The sequence below is a fragment of the Stylophora pistillata genome, chromosome 1, assembly GCF_964205215.1.
Source record: "Stylophora pistillata chromosome 1, jaStyPist1.2, whole genome shotgun sequence".
In the NCBI taxonomy this organism is placed as follows: Eukaryota; Metazoa; Cnidaria; class Anthozoa; order Scleractinia; family Pocilloporidae; genus Stylophora; species Stylophora pistillata.
The window spans coordinates 59,419,113-59,426,896 of NC_142519.1; the positions used below are offsets into that span (position 1 = coordinate 59,419,113).

Consider the following 7,784-nt stretch of genomic DNA (forward strand, 5'->3'; position numbering starts at 1 on the left):
CTTTTTACCCTCAAGAAAGGTTTTTAAACACCTTTAGGCGGTTAAGCAATAACACAATCAAGGAATTTGAATATTTTGAGCAGTTCTTTCTGCTTTGTCTTTTTACCCTAAAAAGACGTTTTTAAACTCTTGTAGGTGGTTAAACAAAAACCAAATCAAGAAGTTGCGTATTGATTTATTTGATCATTTAGTCAAACTTCGGTGGCTGTAAGTGAAGAGCCTATGAATATTTATTACTGATAGAGTCTTGGATAATAACCAGAGATTGTGGAATGTGTCAACAGTCATCCACCATGAGCATAGAATCTGGTTAATCATTAATTTTACTCAAAAAGGCCTTAAACTCATTTCAGAGAATCAGTGAAAGGAAACTTCGCTCACGGACAATATAGCTTTATTCAAAATTTTGTACAGTAGGTACCTGTTTTATAGTGTGAAATTGGGTCTCCTCTTTGGAGGCACCGTCGATTGTCGATTGTTCAATTTCTTATCTTAAACTTCAGCGTCCTTTTCTGCTACCATTGTTTTGTCTAAGGTTGAGTCCGGCTTGAGACTAATTGCGCGATATAAAATATACCAATTCCAAAATGTATCGTTTGTCTCGAAAAGAGAAATACCCAACAACAACATTAGTAGAAAAGACGTTAAACCCATAATTTTTATCAACCATGATATGGTTGAAAATAACCATTCATTCATGTGCGGTTGGCTCAACCAGTCGAGCAATGTTAGTCGACGCTTCTATGACGAGTATACTTTGCTTCAAGTTTTGAAAGATTGTTACAAAGTCTTGCATTTTCCGATTCATCTCAAAGCCTTAAATTAACAACCTCAAAAGGAAGCAACAAAAGTAACGTTTAACTCAGTAACCCGTATGTTCTCGTAGAAATCTCGGCGTCAATCAGATAGAGGAGCTACCACCTGGAGTCTTCAATAAGAACACGGAGTTGACCGACTTGTAAGTCACCAATCTAATTACCACTCAATACTGTATTGAAATGTTATACCTGCTCAGTACTGATATTTACATGGCATGAGTTAGAATTCTCCTTATCTTGTGGTCGATAAGGAAATGAAAATTACTTATTAAAAGGGAACACTAGCAATCTGTTCAAATTTCCCTACAGAAAATACTATGTTAAACAACCGACTCTTAAAAGATAGATTAAAGACTTAGAACGGACCTTAAAATCAGGAATAATAGTCATTTTCGTAGGGTGTGATACAACGACCAAATAAAGGATTTATCTCCTGCAATCCCTCCTTTTCGGGAAAATCCGTCTCGCAATACAAGAAAATCAGCTAAAAGAAATGGATGTTTGCGTACTGCGCGGAAATCTGGGAGTGTACCTCACTTTCAGCGGTCTGTGTGATGTAATAACATCAGCTGTTTTTTTTGCTGATTTTCTTGACATGTGCAACGAATTTCGCCGAAGAGAGGATTTTCTCGTTATCTAACTTGTAGGTGTTTAATGTATCATATATATGTATTTCATATATATTTGTATTACATATATATATATATGTATCATATATATGTATTTCGTATATATTTGTTGTTTGATTTATCATCTACGGGTTTATGTCGAATTAATTTGATGGCCTGCTCCCAGTTGGCTTGTTAGCTCAATTGGTAGAGCGCTGCACTAGTATCGCAGAGGTCAGTGGTTCGAATCCCGTACAGGCCTGAATTTTTTTCAGGTCTGATTTTCACTATTGCTTAAATAGTGCTTTACTGCGAAGGATCGTGCACATATACGTTTCATAACCGCAGTTCATATATATGTATTTCGTATATATTTGTTGTTTGATTTATCATCTACGGGTTTATGTCGAATTAATTTGATGGCCTGCTCCCAGTTGGCTTGTTAGCTCAATTGGTAGAGCGCTGCACTAGTATCGCAGAGGTCAGTGGTTCGAATCCCGTACAGGCCTGAATCTTTTTCAGGTCTGATTTTCACTATTGCTTAAATAGTGCTTTACTGCTAAGGATCGTGCACATATACGTTTCATAACCGCAGTTCATATATATGTATTTCATATATATTTGTTGTTTGATTTATCATCTACGGGTTTATGTCGAATTAATTTGATGGCCTGCTCCCAGTTGGCTTGTTAGCTCAATTGGTAGAGCGCTACACTAGTATCGCAGACTTCAGTGGTTCGAATCCCGTACAGGCCTGAATTTTTTTCAGGTCTGATTTTCACTATTGCTTAAATAGTACTTTACTGCGAAGGATCGTGCACATATACGAAACTTGTCTGTATTCGTAGATACCTAAATGACAATCAGATAAAGGAGCTATCACCTGGAGTCTTCAATAACAACACCGAGTTGACCAACTTGTAAGTCACCAATTTAATCATCACTAAATACGATATTGAAATATTATATCTGCTCGGCGCTGATATTTGCATGGCATTCTCCTCATGGTCGATAAAGAACTGAAAATTACTCATTAAAAGAGAACACTGGCAATATGTTCAAATTTCCCTTCAGAAAATACTATGTTAAACAACCGACTCTAAAAGATAGATTAGTAACATAGAACAGACCTTATTAAGAGCGATACATTCCTGGCCAAGTTGAAAGATTGGCCTCGACCTCTTGCGTGACAGTCGTTCAACGGATCGCTTTACATTTGTTGTCATTTTTTAGCCCAAACTCTTTTAAAGTTGGACGCGCCACCTATGGCGGGCCAAGAAAGAAACTTAGAGAAATTAAACTAAAAGTACAAAGCTTTAAGATGATATATATTTTGGTTTGTAAATAAGACCTTTTTACAGACCTTTTTACAAGACCTTTTTAAAGGCCTTTAAACGGGTCGTGACGGCTGTTCAGCGGTTCGCATTGCATTTTCGACAAAATAGCCCTAACTCATGCAAACCTGGAAGTGCCGCTTATAGCGGGCCAAAATAGAGAATTGGAGAAATTAAAATACAAGGATAAAGCTTTACGATGATGTACATTACGATTTGTATGTATAAATGGCAGACCTTTTCATAGGCCATTGAAGTTGACCCTTATTTTACCTCCGCGAAAGAGACGCGAGGTACTTTATTTCAACGGGTTACTATTCAGACTTAAACGTAAAAGATAAAAGGACCATCTGTTCGTACACAAATTTAAAAGTGGGATTGCATCGCGTTGTAGCGTGCGAAGCTTCCAAAGTCGCATAACTTTTCATTTCTTTATGTGGGGGGGCGGGGGGGGACAACGGCCATTTAGGCGTATTTTGTCGATTCTTTGGAAAAAAAAAGCGCGATAGAACTTTTTGATATAATTTTCGAAAAAGGTTCATTAAAAGGGTCCTTTAGAAAAAATAAAACGAATTACGAAATTTTGCAACTGTCGGCGGATTCTCGATTACGGTCAGTAGCTCTTCAGATCAGGAAATAATAGTCATTTTCGTAGGGTGTGATACAAAAAGTGAATGAAGGATTTACCTTCTGCAATCCCTCCTTTCCGGCGAAATCCATCTCGAAAATAAAAAAATGCGCACCGCGCGGAAATCTGGGAGTGCACCGCACTCCCAGAGGCTTGTGTGGTGTGGTAACATCAGGTCTTTTTTTCACTGATTTTCTTGACTTGATTTTTTCTCCTTGTCAAACTTGTAGGTATTTAACAAGTCTATTGTACATAAACATATTCAATACTATTATTATCAGTATCGATATCGTTATTAATTCTTAAATACTCAAAGACTGTTTAACAACAGCAAGTTGCGTGGAGATTCAATTATTCATTGTTTTACAATTGCCGGCTACTGCAAATAGTCTCGCCATCAACCCTCCTAGAACGCTTGAGTTACTTTTTACCTAACATTGACAAACCTAACAACCCAGGTCGACTCGTTGTCTTGGCCTGCAGCTGTTCCACCAAACCTGTTTCCAGCTATTTAGACAAAATTATGGCTCCTATCGTCAAAACTTTACCATCAGGTTTTAAAGAAAGCCAACACGCACCTGAAATTTTTCGGCTTTAATTTCCTTGGCGAAGATACACTTCAGTTGACTATGGATATTACATCTCTCTATTTATGCTGTCATTCTCAATGGCGAAGTTCTCCTAGCTTTCAAGCATTGTTTTGATCAAGGCACTGTTAATAATAATAATAATAATAATAATAATAATAATAATAATAAATACAGCATTTCTAGTGCACAAATTCCATGTGGATATGCTCCGGATATATTGTTAAGGAACCTGTTTCTGTCGTTCAAGCGGGTCACCACCGCGCCCAACGAATATTTCGACAGTCAGCACTACAAATGTCACAGAATGAAAATACTCACCGCATTCTATTCACTCTCACATTTCACATTCACAACCACGCAGTTAAATCCATTATTCTTAAAAACTTAAAATTACTTCAAAACGATTCAGAGACTGGTACTATCTTTTCGCAACCTCCACTTATTTCATTCAAAGGCTTAAAAAACATAGGCAACTTTTTGGTCAGAAGTTCACCACAAACTAATCATCAGCCCGTAACTATAAAATGCACTCGCTCAAGATCCAAATCTTGTCCTTTCATTCATAAAGTTAGAAAATATCGGGACCCACACGATCAATTAAGGTTACTGATCACTTCACGTGCACCTCCGCCAATGTCATCTATTGCATAATTTACACTTATTGCAAAAATATATTCATTGCTGAAACAGGAAGACGAGAACACCTCCGCGACAGTAGAAAGGAATAACAAGGATGCATTAAAACCAGTCGCTAGACAATTCAATCTGACTTATCATTCTAAGCGGCATATCGCAGTCTGCGGCCTTTCCTTACATTTATGTAGTTCGAAAAGCTGAAAAACTCTGAACAGAGTTTATCTTTCAAATCGTCACTGTTAATCCCCACAGCATCAAGGAAAGCTTTTCATTCAACTAATTTATTCTTTTTTTTTTTCTTGTTACCATGTTGCCACCAATAGCGTAGCTCCAGTTTTGCGTGTAGGCACACACAACCCACAATTCCTCCATTGCTCTGACGAAGAGCTAACGCTCGAAACGTCAGCTTTGAAACTGTTACCGTGGTCAATTTGCATTATTAACTCAGTTGATAAAAGGAAAATTACCTTGTTTTAATCGTTGTAAGCAAAGAACCTTGCTTTAAACACAACAGATATTTGTTAGTGATTGAGAAAACCCTCTATTTTCCTAACTACTCGAGTTTCATTGGCTAATTTAATTTCGCGCGCTCCGGCGGTCCGGATTTTCCCATTCAGACCCCGGGTGCAGAACTCTCCGAGTATTGAAATCTGTTGCCTATCAACCGTTTGCAATTTAATAATCCTCCTCAAAAAGTAACTCCGATGGAAAACAAAAACTTACATTTACAACTACAAAAACAAATGAACAACAGGAAAGGAAGACGTTAAACTCACTAACTTGTATAAACTCGTAGACATCTGGATGGCAATCAGATAGAGGAACTGCCACCTGGAGTCTTCAACAACAACACGGAGCTGAGCTTCTTGTAAGTCACCAAAGTTTTGAAGAACCATTATTTTTTTCCAAGCATCTCAGCGGTCCGGAATCCTTAGTCCTCGAATCTTATTGGCTTATTCGCGCACTCCAGCGGTCCTGACTTTCCGAGTATTTCAATTTGTGACCGTTCATAATTTAATCATTCTCCACAAAAAGTAACTTAGAAAGTTAAAACGCAAGGTGTTTACAGTTGATCACTGTAACTTTCATTTATTTAATATCTTAATTCCTCTAAACAATTTGTCCGTTATAAATCGTTAAGCAAAGTTTTGAGTCCTTCTGCAAATAAACAATCAAGGCAAGTTCCTCGAATTTGGGCACATCTACCATACATTGTACTACAGAAAACGATTCGGAAGGAATTTAGCAATTCTTGGCCACGACGCACTCAATGCGTTAAATGACTACTTTGATGACCTATGTACTGACCACGCCCACATAAAGCCAACACGTCTGGATATTAGAGAAGACCAGGAAGTCCCAGAAATCTCAGAGCGACAAGTCCTGAATTCTCTTATGCGTATAAAGAAAACAGCAACCGGACCAGATGGTATCCCGTACACTATATGGAAAGACCACTGCAAGCTATTCCTTCCAGTTATCACCAGGATTTGGAATCTGTCTCTTAGAACACACGCCTAGCCTGTCTCTTGGAAAAAGTCAGACCTGAACCCCTTGCCGAAGGTTGATCTACCTAATGGAATACCAGACTTTTGCGGAATAAATTTGACACCTATCATCGCAAGGTGCTTTGAGAAAGCTGTCTTAGGAACACACGCAAGGGAGACCTTCGATGAACATTCTGGGATCTCACAGTTTGCATACATAGAGGGAGAGAGCTGTACGAATGCTCTACTAACTATCCAACGTGCTGTCAATCAATATCTTGATATCCCAGAGTGCAAAGCGGTACGCCTATTTGCAATGGATTTCAGCAAGGCTTTTGACAGTTTGAAACACAATCTCCTCTCACACAAATTGAAGCAACTCCTCCTAAGCCCTTATATAGTTAACTGGTATCTAAGCTTTTTGGAAGACAGGCAGCAGAGAGTCATAAGCAATGGGTTTATTGGTAAAGGGAAAAGTGTCAACAAAGGTACCACCCAAGGAAGTGTCAGTGGGCCGCACTTGTTCAATGTCTTTCTCAGTTATTTAGATACACTTGGACAATAAGAGCGTGCTGGTAAAATATGCAGATGATACAGCCATTATCTCGCCTGTGATAAGTGATAATGATAATACTTATATGTGCACGATCCTTCGCAGTAAAGCACTATTTGAGCAATAGTAAAAATCAGACCTGAAAAAATTTCAGGCCTGTACGGGATTCGAACCACTGACCTCTGCGATCCTAGTGCAGCGCTGTATCGCAGCACTAGTATCGCAGCACTAGTATCGCAGAGGTCAGTGGTTCGAATCCCGTACAGGCCTGAAATTTTTTCAGGTCTGATTTTCACTATTGCTCAAATAGTGCTTTACTGCGAAGGATCGTGCACATATACGTTTTATAACCGCAGTTCATACATATGTTTCATGTTTGTTGTTGAATGATAATACTATCGCACTGATTAATCAGTTTTCCCAGTGGTCTAAAAGTAATGATATTAGTAGTAATCCATCTAAGTGCAAGAAAATCAGAGTTTCCTATTGTGTCTGGAATACCACAGACAAAAGAGCTTACTAATTTAGGGGTAACATTTCAGGAAGATAATAGGTTTATAACACATATTCTGGAAAACTAATCAAAGCAAACAAGTGCCTGTTCATTTTAAATTCTTTACTGAAAGAAGGGTACAATCAGGCCGAAGTAGACCATCTGTTTCTAAATCTGGTTCTACCAAATATATTATACGGGCTGCCCGTATTTGGCGCTGTAAATTCCGAATTAACAACAATCCAATGTTTCTTAGATCGATGTTATAAGCGCAAGTATACATCCGACCACATTAATGTCTATGAATTGTTAGATCAACAAGACACACGTATCTTCAAGAATGTTTTTAATAATACAACAAATCCTTTAAGAGCTATAATGCCAAAAAAGAAATCAACCAAGTACAATCTGAGGAAAGAGACAAGTCGCCATCCTAAAATAAACACTGATAGGTTCAAAAACACGTTTGTCAACCGCTTAATTTTGAAACATAATCTAGTCTTATAATTTTTATCATGACTTTCTCTGTAATTTATATATATAGTTTCTTTTAATGTTGTAACATAGGATATGTGATTATTTATGTTATGCCTTAATAAAGATTCAATTCAAATTCAATTCAATTAAAAACTGCATT

The 7,784-nt window shown here is 37.8% G+C and overlaps 1 long non-coding RNA gene across 1 annotated transcript in view; it reads left to right on the top strand.

Annotated features, from left to right (window-relative positions):
• The window catches only part of LOC148743454 (uncharacterized), a 2,176-nt gene extending 1,215 nt beyond the window's left edge, over window positions 1–961 (top strand). Inside the window, exons 3-4 of the long non-coding RNA XR_016002208.1 lie at window positions 136–207; window positions 887–961. This is a non-coding gene — a long non-coding RNA (uncharacterized LOC148743454). The remainder of the gene's footprint in view (window positions 1–135; window positions 208–886) is intronic.
• The last annotated feature ends 6,823 nt before the right edge of the window (window positions 962–7,784 follow it).